Raw genomic sequence first — 13,214 nt, 5'->3', positions numbered from 1 at the left:
TGTAATTAAATCTCACCATTCAAACTCTACTGATTTGGGTGTGTGTGTGTGTTGCGAAGGGAGAGTAAGAATCATTCCATAAAATGTTAATCCTCTCACAAACAACAGAACTGAGTTATTTAATCTGAGACAATCTGAAAACACCAGGAAGACTCCAGGATGCTTCCACTTCCACTTTGCGGGTGTGAGAATGCATTGTGACAAAAAAAGACAAAGCAGGTAAGGGCGGAGTGGCGTTGCCTCCAGCTGCCTCTTAACTGCGTCCCCTCGAGGAAATCCATAGTTAGGAGAGAGACTAGCTTTGTTAAAATTCCAGTTCCACTGTTTTGGAGACAAGATTAAGCTCTCTTGGCTTCAGTTTCCTCATTTATAAATTGGGGGTAATAACAGTACTTAGGTCAGAGGATTCTTGTGAGGAGTGACACTTTTCTCAGCACGGTGGCTAGCTCATACAAAGTGCTCAGCAATTTAGCTACTAGGGTTATTTTTTATCTTTATTGTTCCTTAAGGGGCGGAAACCCTGAGGTTATGCTGTCCCGTGCCCAGAGAGTCAGTGGCATCGGTCCCTAGTCAACAGTGTGGCTCCATGTCTTCGTATCATCCCCAGCCCAGCCTGAAATGGAGCTGCGTCCGGCCCCACGCAAGATCTGACTTTGTCCTCCCCGCAAGACTTGATTCCATCCTGGTGTTGGTGCTATGCTTGGATGTTGCATAAATCACTGTACCTCTCTAATCCTCGGTTCCCTCCTCTCGAAAATTGGGGATCTACTTAATTTTGTAGGGTTTTAAAATTTTGGATGCTATTAATTTAAATTGTATTGGTTTTAAAACAAACTTGAGTTATCAGGTGCAAAATATGTAAAGAAGATGGAATGTTAGAGCTAGATGAGTCATCGAAGAACATACTTGACTTTCTCTTTGGAAAAATTGCCTATGTGTGGGCTCCATCCCTTTGAGATTCTGATTTAATTGGTCAGAGATTTATTTGGCCTGGTTGGGGCCAAGCCATCAATATTCTGTAAAAGCTCTCCCAGGGGTGCTCATGTGCCCACAAGGTTGAGAAGCTAGCAAGCCCAAGGTCAGACTGTCAGTGAGGGAGGCAGGTCTAAAACGCCCAGCTCCTGCTGTTGTCACTACAGACTGACCCCAAGTTCTGGTTGAAAACAGGTTTTCTGAACAATCCTTTCTGTGATTTGTACCCTTTCTCATAAAAGTGAGGTGTTAAATAAACACCCCTGTTAGTTGGTTTCCGTTTAATTCAGGTTTCCTTCTCTGTAGTTCTGTCCTGACCTTGTGCTTGTTTTCTTACAATGATGTGTTCAGCAACCTCTTTATCCCCGGATGCCTTCTCTTCTCACCGGCTTCAAAGCTCCCTCTAAAATGTAATTGCGTTGCTGAGTTCCTCTCCGACACCATGAACCTTGATCAAATACTTAGTTCTTGATTGTTTGTTCTTTGCATTCTGTGTTAGATTCTTCCCAGCCGTGGCCTGCGTTGATGGGATTGTAAAGCTCCGTGTATTCCCATGAACTATTAAAGTAGAATAAGATTAAGTGCCTTTTTTCCTCTTTGATTTGTGTACACAGTGGTTTCCTGCTATTTAAGAGTCAGTCAGTCTTCTATCCTGTACCAAAATGTAATTGGAATTATGTTACCTTTTCTCATTACCTGTTGCCATTAAATGGCTTAAAGTTTCTTAGACGTTGATGTGGTGAAGTACAGTAATGCTTGGTTAAAATTAATTGCGGAATTTAATATGTAGTAAGTTCCCCTTGTGCATTTTAGTCGGCCAGTAGAATGAAATCTCAGCTTAATAGAATTCACCCACCCAAAACAACTGACAGCGTTCTGTGTTTTCCTTTCCTTTTCAGGAATCTTTTTGATCTTCTTCCTCAGCATCCCCCCGACTCCTGTTTGCTGAAGACTTTGCCAAAGCTGCTCTCAGCTGTTGGCATCCTGCTGAGAAAAGGACGGCTTCAGAAATCAGGGAAACTTTCTGAAAATTCCCGGCCCAGTGGATTTTCTGGAGGTGAGAGTGAATCCATTCTCTCTCTGTCTTTAGAAATCTGAATTACCTTCTCTGTCTTCCAAAATCTGCTTCTTGGACAAGAGTGAATAGGGGAATAGGTTATTGAAAATTCTCTATAAAGAATTGAGTTTTTCTTTTTCAGGAGAATTTTTTAGTAGCGACAAAGGAAATCTATTGGCTATTTTGACCAAATAGGAATTTATTTGAAGTTGTAGCTCTGATCTATGAAGACTTATTTGAACACACACACGTACACTCTAAAAAAATCAATAACATTTCTCTTCTCGGAGAAATTTCTTATACATTTAGGGTCTCTATCAGCCTTCATATCTGCCCTACCCTGCCTTCTAGAATTGTTTTAAGGATCAAACAATATAATTTCTGTGAAAGCACTTTGTAAACCAAGAAGTATTATTTGCGTAAGAAAAACAAGTACTATTTCCAGGCATTTATAATCTCCAAAATACTCTCATACCCTCCAATCTGTTTTCCTCTGTAGTTTGATTCATTTTTAATTCGATTCCATGAACTTTGCTAGGATCTCAGGAAGCAAAGGTTATTGGCAAGTCCTTACATTCAAGGAATGTCTGTCAATTGCAGGAGACAGACACAGCCATATATATGATCAACTCCAATATGGTAAAAGTATAGTGAGAGTGCATCAAGGAATGGAAACGGCATTGAATGCAGTGTGGGGCCAGAGGACTGTGTGTGTAAAAGCAGGCTTCCTGGAGGAGGTGACCCCTGAAAGGGCCCTTGAAGGATGAATAGGAGTTAGCGTGATAAAGAGCAGGTTGGGTGGAGGAGGGCATTGCAGGCAGGAGCAGGAGGTAGGGCTGTGAAACCCACATGTGGAAATAATAAGTTGTTCAGGATTGTTGAACCATAGGTATGGGTCGTGTGTGTGTGTTGTAAGCACTGGGGGGTTTTAGGCTGGCAGTCATTGGCATTTTAGGTGTGTTATCCTGGAGAAAGTCTAGTAAAAGAGCTGGAGGTGAGCGAGATTGAAGGAAGGAAGATTCGTTTTGTAATGATCTGGGGAAGAGATGAGGGAGCTAGAATTAGGGTAGAAACAGTGAGGAACAGAGAGAGAGAAATTTGAAAGAGTTAGAATATGCTGGATTTGGTGACAGTTTGGGCATCCGCAGTGAGAAAATGTCAGGACTTGGGATTCTTAGGTTTCTGATTGGGGTGACAGAGAGCGTGATGATGCCACAGAGGGAATTTAGTGGGGAAGTGGACTTATTCTTGGGGAGGAAAGGACTTTGAGGTATATATGGGACATCTAGATAGAAATGCCCACCAGCTGGAAATGTAAGTGTGGAGGTTAGGGGAGAGTTCAGGGCTAGAAACATTTATTTGGCAGTTACAGGCAATCGTTAAAAATCTGTCTTAAAATATAAATTTGATTTTGTACTGAAGCCTTCAGTATTATTCATCCATATACTTAAAACACAACTCACCACATTCTCAGTTTCCACTTTATTGTAACATTACCTACCATTCTTTTTGTATCTGTAACTTGTCGGTCTTATTTTCGAAAGGCATAATAAATTAGAATTTTTCCTAGGGAAAGATGTGGTGACTTTTTTAGTTTGATGAAAGGAAATTTAAACCAGTATTTAAAAAACAGTATAGGGGCCAGCCCCTTGGCCTAGTGGTTAAGTTTGGTGCTCTCCTCTTTGGTGGCTGGGGTTCGATTCCTGCGTGTGGACCGGCACCACTGGTTGGCAGCCATGCTGTGGCAGAGACCCATATACAAAATAGAGGAAGATTGGCACAGATGTTAGCTCAGGGCCAATCTTCCTCAGCCAAGAAAAAAAAAAATGTAAACCCTAAAATTTAGGAGAATTACAAACCAGTGCCACTCTCCATTTTAATTCACTGTAGTTACATAAATTATTTAAGAAAGGGGCTTTCCTTTGGAAAGTATAGGTTTTCTTCCTGTATAAATCATGGTTTCGTGTCAACTTCTCACTGTCATTGCCCTGCCCAGAATTTGAGCTTGGCTTATTGGGGACTGAGCAGGATCTTTCTCACATTCTTCAGTGGGGTGGTGCCAGGGTCCCTCCCTTGGGGTCTTCCCAGCATCAGCCCAGTTCGTCATTCAGGGGGCCTGTTCTAACAGAGGCTGCACTGTTTCAGATCAGGCTACCCGAGCTAGACTTTTGAAATACATTACTCAGAGCCTTCTTTGAGGGAATGTCACGGGTAAAAATTTTAAATTCAAATAGTGCTTACGATAGTACGATTTTGAGTGAATTTTATTTGATTATATGGCCTTAATTAGCTTCCTGACTTTTTTCCTTAAGACCTGTTGGAAAGTTGCGGACGGCTCCCTTTTTACTCTTTCTAGTCCAGTTCACTACTGTCTTCCCAGAAATTTTAAAGATCAGCTAATCTATCACTTTCATTTTTCTATGTGAGAAAATTAATTTGAAGCAAAATTAAGTAACTTATGTAATGCTAACAGCTGGAGCCAGAGCCCTGGTCTGGTCTGTCGAAACGCATTCTGCCCTTTCCACGGCTTCGTTTTTTTCTCTTATTCCAAATCTTTATTGAAATGCAAAGTTTTCTGTGTGTCATAAAACAGGAAGTTGAATTAAGTAAATCAGTTCACACTGCTGGCATGTGCTTTGGTTAATCTCTCTACATTCAACAAACAGATTTTGCCTTAATACTTTAGACTCTGATTAACGTTTTATTATTTTTAATTTTTAGAATTTTTTTTAACATGGATTTGGTTTTTGGCATCCTCTGTTTCTCTGTATCAGTTCTACTACTAAAGTGAAGGATTGGAAGAGAATCAAAACCACCTGTGTTTAAATTCCAGTTAAAAAAGGATAGTCATCTTGGGGTTGGCCCAATGGCGCAGCAGTTAAGTTTGCATGTTCCACTTTGGTGGCCTGGGGTTCACCAGTTCGGATCCTGGGTGCGGACATGGCACCACTTTTCAAGCGATGCTGTGGCAGGCATCCCACATATAAAGTAGAGGAAGATGGGCACGGATGTTAGCTCAGGTCCAATCTTCCTCATCAAAAAGAGGAGGATTGGTGGCTAATGTTAGCTCCAGGCTAATCTTCCTCAAAAGAAAATGACAGTCATCTCAACATGCATCATCTAGCCAATTTCCCCCTAGTCAATACTTTCAGTAACAATGTATTAGGCACTAAACAATGCAAGTGCTGGCCGCACAACCCAGTTTCCTGAAACATCCTATTTTTTTTTCCAGTTTTATTTCCCCTTCTTAAATAAAAGACAACTTTCATACGTAAAAAAAAGATACTCATCAATTATTTTAAAACCAACACTTTTAAGCACAAGATATTTCTCATTTGGTCAAATATGTTGGAATACCCACTGAATTTTATGTATAGAAAATGAATTTCTGGAAATGCTGAGTTGGTGTAACTTAGAATGACGGCACGTGCATGCAAGTTGTAGGTGGTCTCAAGCACAATGAATTGTTCTCTGAAGCTCACAGAATGGTCAGTCATTGCTGTGAAACCAGTGGGCTGTAAATCGTCAGGGTGCGTGTACAAAGCATGATTCACTCATTCCGAAAGCGGCCAGCGACAAAAGAAGTCTCCACTCGTTTATGTGCAGGACACAAAAAATATGTCTGCCTGTTTTGTTCTCTCTCTTTTTCTGCCTCTTTCTGTCTCTGTCTGTCTCTGCGTCTCTTTTTCTGTCTCGCTCATATTCTCTGTGTGATAGACATTCTAAAATGATGTCTCCAAAACATGAGGCCCTGGAGAGTGTGTGTTTCTGGAACTGGCGGTGGAAACAGTCTGTCCTGGATGTGGGAAGCAGGTGAACGAACCCCCTTCGTTTGTTAAGGGGTGGGGACTGTGAAGGTGTTGTCTGACAGGCTTGCCCCCTGCGTGGCTTGGCTGCATTGGGCACAAGGATGACATGAAGAGGGATGGACAGATATGGAAGCTGTTGCAGGCAGTGAACACAAGACAGTGTGGTGGCTGGGAAAAGGCAAATCAGCTTTCACCACCGTAGTTTGGCTTGGTGTTAGGGTCTTCTGACCTGTCTTACTGTGGGCGGGGTACAGAATGCAACAGTTTGGGGTGTCTGCTTTCTCATGGCATTCCAGGGTGAATGTTGCAAGTACCTTTGTGCAAACAAAGCCATGGATAGAGTTTCTGTTAGTTTTGGAGTTGCCACTGAAAAGTACTTAGAGTTTGAAACAATGTTCAAGACTCCCCTCCTTGTGCACTGTGGTTAGACCCCAGAATTCCTGTGGAGGAGGGTTGTTTGGGAGAAAACTCTTATTAGAAAAAGTAGAAGCCAGAGGTGAGTTGCCAGGGTGACACTTTTCAATGGGCAGTCTTCCATCAGGCTCAAATCATATTTAACAGTAAAATGTGTTACCTATGCCCTTCTGTCATGTGGGATTTTAAAAAGAAAGGGGAGAGGAAACGCTGAGCTGCCAACTTTTGATACAAATTCAATCCCACGGTAGCGGTCATAGACTGCCTCAGCAGTTTGTGGGCCCTTTCGGTGGAGGACAATGACAACGGATTTCTAATCAGATAATGTCCTGCTACATTTGAATTTTCACTCTCCACTGCCTTTTGTTGTCTGAGTACTTTTGAAATTATTCTTGATTCAGGTTTATTATTAACTTTTTGAACTCCAGCTTCTGCACGGATATCTTGCTGCTCGTGTTAAAATGAGAATGGTGACTAGAGAATGTATTTGTGTTTGTTAATAGACTAGCAGGGCCGCTTAATATGAATTAATGACTTTTCACATTTCCACATAATATGAGCTGGATTCATTATCCCCCAGGGATCTATTTCAAATTCCTACCCTAATAAACCATTCTTGCTAGTTGTTGGCTTTCTAGCTTTCTCAAAGCTCCTACATAATGGATAAATAGGTAACAATAAATAATAAATAATTTTTATTTTCCACTTTAAAAACATTTTAGTTTGTTCTCATTATACAATGGAAAATGAAACAACTTTCTTTTCGTGATCAGTAGTCTAAGTATTTGTGCTGTTTCTTTAAGGCAAGAACCATCCTGAGGCAATTATGTCTTTTTAATACGGTTTAGAGAATAAAACCTTGGATGAAAGATTGAGGTTAAAAAAATTGTTGAGGATGCAGAACTACTTATAGGGTTCATTCATCCTTGGTAACATCTTTCATTTACAGGACATGTATTTTGTCATTGACAGAACTATACAAACATGACAGTATCCACTCGGGTAATAATTATCTGTTACCAGTACTTCAAATTATTCTCTCTTCTCTTTCCTCTCTTTGCTATCAAAGTTTTCGTGTTTTGTTTAGAGTTGTCATGTTAGTGTGTGTATCACACGGAGAATGTGACACAGAAAAGGGACAGAGCCAGAGAGAAAAAGGGAGACAGAAAGAGGCGAAGAGAGAGAGACATAGAGGCAAGAGGTAGATATTCCTCACTTCCTGCACAGAAAACAAAGCGGGGCTGGGCCGGTGGCACAGTGGTTAAGCACGCACGTTCTGCTTGGGCGGCCCAGGGTTCTCCAGTTCGGATCCCAGGTGTGGACATGGCACCACTTGGCAAGCCATGCTGTGGTAGGTGTCCCACATATAAAGTAGAGGAAGATGGGCACGGATGTTAACTCAGGGCCAGTCTTCCTCAGCAAAAAGAGGAGGCTTGGCAGCAGATGTTAGGGCTAATCTTCCTCAAAAAAAAAAGAAAGAAAACAAAGCAGTATTTATAGTTCCTTTCCCCCCTCAATTTGATTTCTTTGGCATTAAAGCTACATGGTTTCTGTAAATTACAAATCCATAAACAAGTACACAGAACCAGATGCTAAGTTGGAGATCAGACAACAGAGTCACTGTAGTTGAGCTGTGACATGCCACCTAGATTCTTGCCTGCTTCAGAACTGAGGCACGCTTTCCCCAGCTTCTGGGAGTGTTGACAGCTAAGAACTCACAGCTGGGTCCCTCCTTGTTGATTGCCCTCAGCCTTTAGCTAGAGTGTCTCACTCAAGGTTATACCACCCACCCAGGGCAGCAGCGTACATTCAATGACTGGTTGAAATGGGGACACAAAGGCCCTTTCCCCAATTCAGGACAACTCTGCAGGACCTGTAGGGTTGGCTGGGGCTTTTGTTGTGGCTGCACCCCAGCCCAGCTTCTCCGCTGCCTTGTCCCACTTTGTTCACTCTCCCAAACATGCTGAGCCCAAGGGCCCTCACCAGTAAGATTCCTGCGTGGAAATCCTCATCTCAGAGTCTGGCTCTAGGGAACCTGACCTACAGCAGCCACCACACATGGACCATGCCATGAGTGCGTGTATGAGTCTGTGATCCTGCATCTTTATGCACTGTGATTAGGTCCTGGCTCTGGAATCATAATCCAGATCTCTGACAATCTAGCCCAGGCTCCTGTGAAAAATGGGGATGACAATACCTGCTTCTTAGACGTGTTGCCAGGATTTGGTAGCAAAGTATTCAGTGCCTGGCCCACAGGAAATATTCATCAAATTATAGCTTTTATTGTAATTACCTACAAATAATCCATAGATAGTGCACTGAGAATGTATTTTAACGTCATTTTTATCATAACATTTATTTTAGTAGAATGTGGAGGTTAGTACAAGATGCTTCAGCTGCAAATTTCAATAATTCTTCTACCATTGTTAGTCCCCTTTTATAACGTGTGGGGAGAAATTGAGCAGGGTTCCAAAGGGAACCTAAAGTGGTTAAAGAGATGAAAAGAAAGTCCTATGAGTAGAAGTTAAAGGATCTGGAATTGTTTGAGATTGGAAGATAGAGGCATAACTTGCCTTCCCTCTTCAAGTAAGTGGAGGGCCTTCGTGAGGTGGGTGCTGGATATGTTGTGTCCGTGTTCACAGAGGACAGAACAAGAGAAAATGGGCATAAGTTCAAGGAGGAAGATAGCTGGGTTTTTATCAAGGGAATTCCTCTGCTCTTGGACAATAAAACATGGGAAGGAGTTTGTAGAGTATACACTTTAAAAAATCTTGAAAAAAAGACAAGACAAGATTCAGTCCTGAATCACTGAGATGCTTCCCGGAGAATTCAGGTGAACTCTGAACTCTGTGGTTCTGTGATTTCAGATTTCAGAAACGATGCTTCCTAGAAACTCACACACGTATGTTCTGTTTTGCGAATGGAAGAGAATAAATATTTATCCACATTCATTTTCCTTATAACTTTCTTATAGTGTCTTTGAAAATGTCCATATGCACCTTGTATGTGGTTTTCTGATAATGTAACAAATCTTTTTCATTGAGTAAGAGTCTTTCTGTACATTTTAAAATCTGGTGGGTATTATAATTTTTCAATCTTAGTGTACGTCATCTTTATATTCTATTAAAAAATAAATTAAATCCTACCATCCTGGGCCATTTGTTTGTACCCAGTGTAAGCCCTTTTGTGACTCATCTTGGGATGACATTGTTAAAATACTCACGAGTGTTGAATCACTTTGAAGGGCTTTCGAACAATAGCAGGAAGTCAGGAACTTTGGAGAAGATGTCTCTTTCAATCAATTAATTCCTTAGGGATAAGATTAAGGAATGGATATGAGACTAGGGTTTTTTAACTAAATGCTCTTTTAGGACCTCAGCGTCAGAAGATAAGAGGAAGCCACTAAGAAGCCTCTATATTACTAATAAGTACATTGGATTTTGCGTTTTCTCCTTGTCATGTCTTGTACATAGTAACAGGCAGAGATGGAATGATGGAGATGAAAGAGCCCTGGACCAGAGGCCAAAATGCCTGGCTCTGGTTCTGTCACAGCCACCAAATGATCTGCTCTTCTCTTGTAAAACTACGTCTGCATAGCTTCCTTTGGATCTCTAGTTCCAGCGCCCTATCTTAGATGCTCGTCACACCACAGTACCTTCTTTCAGAAGAAGACCAGCAGGCCTGAGGGTTCAACCTCCGAGAGTATAGACCTCGGGGCCCCATCACACCTGACCCAAAGAGGCTCTACTGTAATTCTTTTTAAAGAAATTTTTTAGCATACATAGGTAGATAGAGGTTTTGTTTAAGATTTCACTTGATGAAATGGATCCACTGAAATATGAGTTTTAAAGGTATTCTTACTGATTCCTGTGTCTTCAGTATTCTTCCCAATATATCCCATCAACATACACAATTTCATGACTTCTGTTACTACCAAGTTAAAACTCTTTAAATGGCTCTCTGTCTCACGAGGAAAAACATACACAGTCCTTACTCTGGTTTTCCAGACCTCTCTCCCCATCGCATCCATTGAGGTGAGCTCAGTGTACTAACACATAAGATTATCTTGATCAGGTTATCAAAACGGTGCCTGACACAGTGCATGCTATCACAAAAGACTCATTCAGTTAGTTCCCTCTCTGATGCTGCTCAGCATTGTCCCCGCCCTTCTTCTAAGCTACCTAAGCCTTTCTCTTCCTTTTGAGCACACCTCAACAAAGCTCCTCCTCCAGAAAGCATTCCTTGCTGATTCTAGCCCATATTGGTCTGTTGCATCTCTGAAATGCTCTTGTGATTGGGCATTTATGCTAGTCCACATTATATGTATCCAATTGACAATGGTGTTACGTAGACTGTGTGTACACAGAGTGTTGTTATCTCCTTCTGGGGGCATCAAAGAATACTACAGCAGTCACAGTGACCACCACCCACCTAGGGAAATACTCAAGCTTGAATCACTCCCGAATCTAAATTTTCAATGTAATATGCATTGAGACAGGAAGGCCGATGTATTTTGGAAATAAATTTCAGCAACGTGGATGGAAATACAAGTGATCTGGTTCTTATATTACCTTAACTTGCAACACACTGAAGCTTAAAGCACTTGCTTAAGATCAGAGGATACTGCTTTTAAGCTTATTCTACCTCTCACTTTGGGTCCTTCAGCAGGTCACTTATCCTTTATGATCCTTTTTTAATAACTGTGATAATACTGCTATTCTTTGTTCTTTGAAGTTCACAAAGCACTTTTGCACGTTATTTAATTTTAGCTTCACAATGACCCATGAGGTAACTGGGGCAAGCTCATGTCTGCCAAGCCGGAGAACTGAGCTTGGGGACATGCTCCCAAATGCTAATGTGATAAACCAGCAGCAGGCGCTAAAACTCAAATCTTCTGGCTTCTATTTTAGTGTTCTACACACCCGTTACTAAAAGTGTGGTCGACAGGGGCTGGCCCCGTGGCCGAGTGGTTAAGTCTGTGCGCTCCGCTGCAGGCGGCCCAGTGTTTCGTTGGTTTGAATCCTGGGCGCGGACATGGCACTGCTCATCAAACCACGCTGAGGCAGCGTCCCACATGCCACAACTAGAAGGACCCACAACGAAGAATATACAACTATGTACTGGGGGGCTTTGGGGAGAAAAAGGACAAAATAAAATCTTTAAAAAAAAAAAAAAAAAGGTGTGGTCTACAGACCAGCAGCGTGGGCAGCACATGGGAGCTTAAAAATGCAGAGGCCCAGGCCCCACCCCAGACCTACTGCATCAGAATCTGTATTTTAACAAGATGCCCAGGGACTCATACGTATTTTAAAGTTGGAGGGGCCGGCCCAGTGGCACAGTGGTTGTGCGCATGTTCCTCTTCAGCAGTCCAGGGTTCGCTGGTTCAGATCCCGGGTGCGGACATGGCATTGCTTGGCAAGCCATGCTGTGGCAGGCGTCCCAGATATAAAGTAGAGGAAGGGGCCAGTCCCATGGTCGAGTGGTTGAGTTCGCGCGCTCCGCTGCAGGCGGCCCGGTGTTTCATCAGTTCGAATCCTGGGTGCGGACATGGCACTGCTCATCGGGCCACACTGAGGCGGCGTCCCACATGCCACAACTAGAAGGACACACAACTAAGAACATACAACTATGTATGGGGGGCTTTGGGGAGAAAAAGGAAAAAATTAAAATCTTTAAAGTAGAGGAAGGTGGGCATGGATGTTAGCTCAGGGCCAGTCTTCCTCAGCAAAAAGAGGAGGATTGGCAGCAGATGTTAGCTCAGGGCTAATCTTCCTCAAAAAAGCCCCAAAAGTTGGAGAAGTACTGTAATTTAAGGACAGTTTAAGCCTCTAAAGTACAAACATGAAAAGGTTTTATTTTTATTCCTATTGCTGCCATCAGATCTCCCCTGTCAAAGATCTCTTCCGTTTGAAGAGGTCTCTAGCTGATCTGATAGGTTTTTACCTTCAGGTTTTTAAAAGTTTAGTATGCTATAGTCCACTTTTAATACTTCAAACTCATATGGAAGCGAAAACTTTCCTTTCCCCTGACCTAACTTGTGCCCTTCAACGCCCTCACTTTGACAAAATTTTTTGCCTGTTTTTATCAACCTGCTTTTAAACCAAATGTTCCACTGCCAAGCTCCGACTCTTAGTGATGGACCATGATGATGCTCATTTTTCAGAACAGGAAATTCAGTTGCCTTATTCAGTCTTCAGTGAAACTCAGAAGTAAAAACCAAGCATACATACCCAATATAAAATAACTAAGAAATTTCAGTCTTTATTCATTATATTTCACCAGATTATTGGCCCAAGGATGACATATGGTTGTGTTTGGGAAAAACTAAAGTTGATGAAGTATGAGACTGCACTTCATTAAAAGGAAACATTTTTCAACCTCTTGTTCTTAATCGTTATTTAAGTTTTGCAATCTTCTTTGCCTAGGAGGCCAAGAGTTAGATCTATTCACCATGAGCCAAGTGACTGCGTTTGGGTGTTCAAGATGGAACTCCATTAAAGTCCCTGGGGGTTTTGTTTGTTAGAATTCTTAGGGGTTGTGCATTACCCGGTCCCAGCTATATATTATATCAGACTTCCAGCCCCCTGTCTTCATCCCTGAGATGAAAGTTTCGTTTTGGCTCTCCTGCTGCCTCCTCCCTCTCTTGTTTGTTTTCACTTTAATGTGAGAAGAAAAGGCAGCTTTTGTCTTCATTTCTGGTTAGCAGACTTCATAAATATTCATTACCAGGTTCCCTTTCCAGCTACTGTTTTGTAATGCGTTATTTTTAAATGAAATCCGAAGTGACAAATAACTCCCAATTCACACTTTAATACATTATGAGTTGTTAATCTTGATTTTGGAGGTCGTGAGCCAAACACGAATGACTTTTGAAGCCTGTTTGCCTAGACTACCTCATTCTGAGAAGGCACAGGCTGTGTGTGTGTGTGTGTGTGTATGTGGTATGGCTTGCAGCTCAGCGG

At 42.0% G+C, this 13,214-nt stretch overlaps 1 protein-coding gene across 34 annotated transcripts in view; it reads left to right on the top strand.

Moving 5' to 3' along the window:
• The window catches only part of NRCAM (neuronal cell adhesion molecule), a 252,230-nt gene that overhangs the window by 51,959 nt on the left and 187,057 nt on the right, over positions 1–13,214 (top strand). For all 34 annotated transcript variants that reach the window (XM_070265468.1, XM_070265454.1, XM_070265482.1 and 31 more), the window contains exon 2: positions 1,872–2,029. The gene's annotated coding sequence lies outside the window, so the exon portion shown is untranslated. The remainder of the gene's footprint in view (positions 1–1,871; positions 2,030–13,214) is intronic.

Source organism: Equus caballus, chromosome 4, assembly GCF_041296265.1.
Source record: "Equus caballus isolate H_3958 breed thoroughbred chromosome 4, TB-T2T, whole genome shotgun sequence".
Lineage (NCBI taxonomy): Eukaryota > Metazoa > Chordata > Mammalia > Perissodactyla > Equidae > Equus > Equus caballus.
This window is presented reverse-complemented; position numbering and strand designations above follow the sequence as displayed.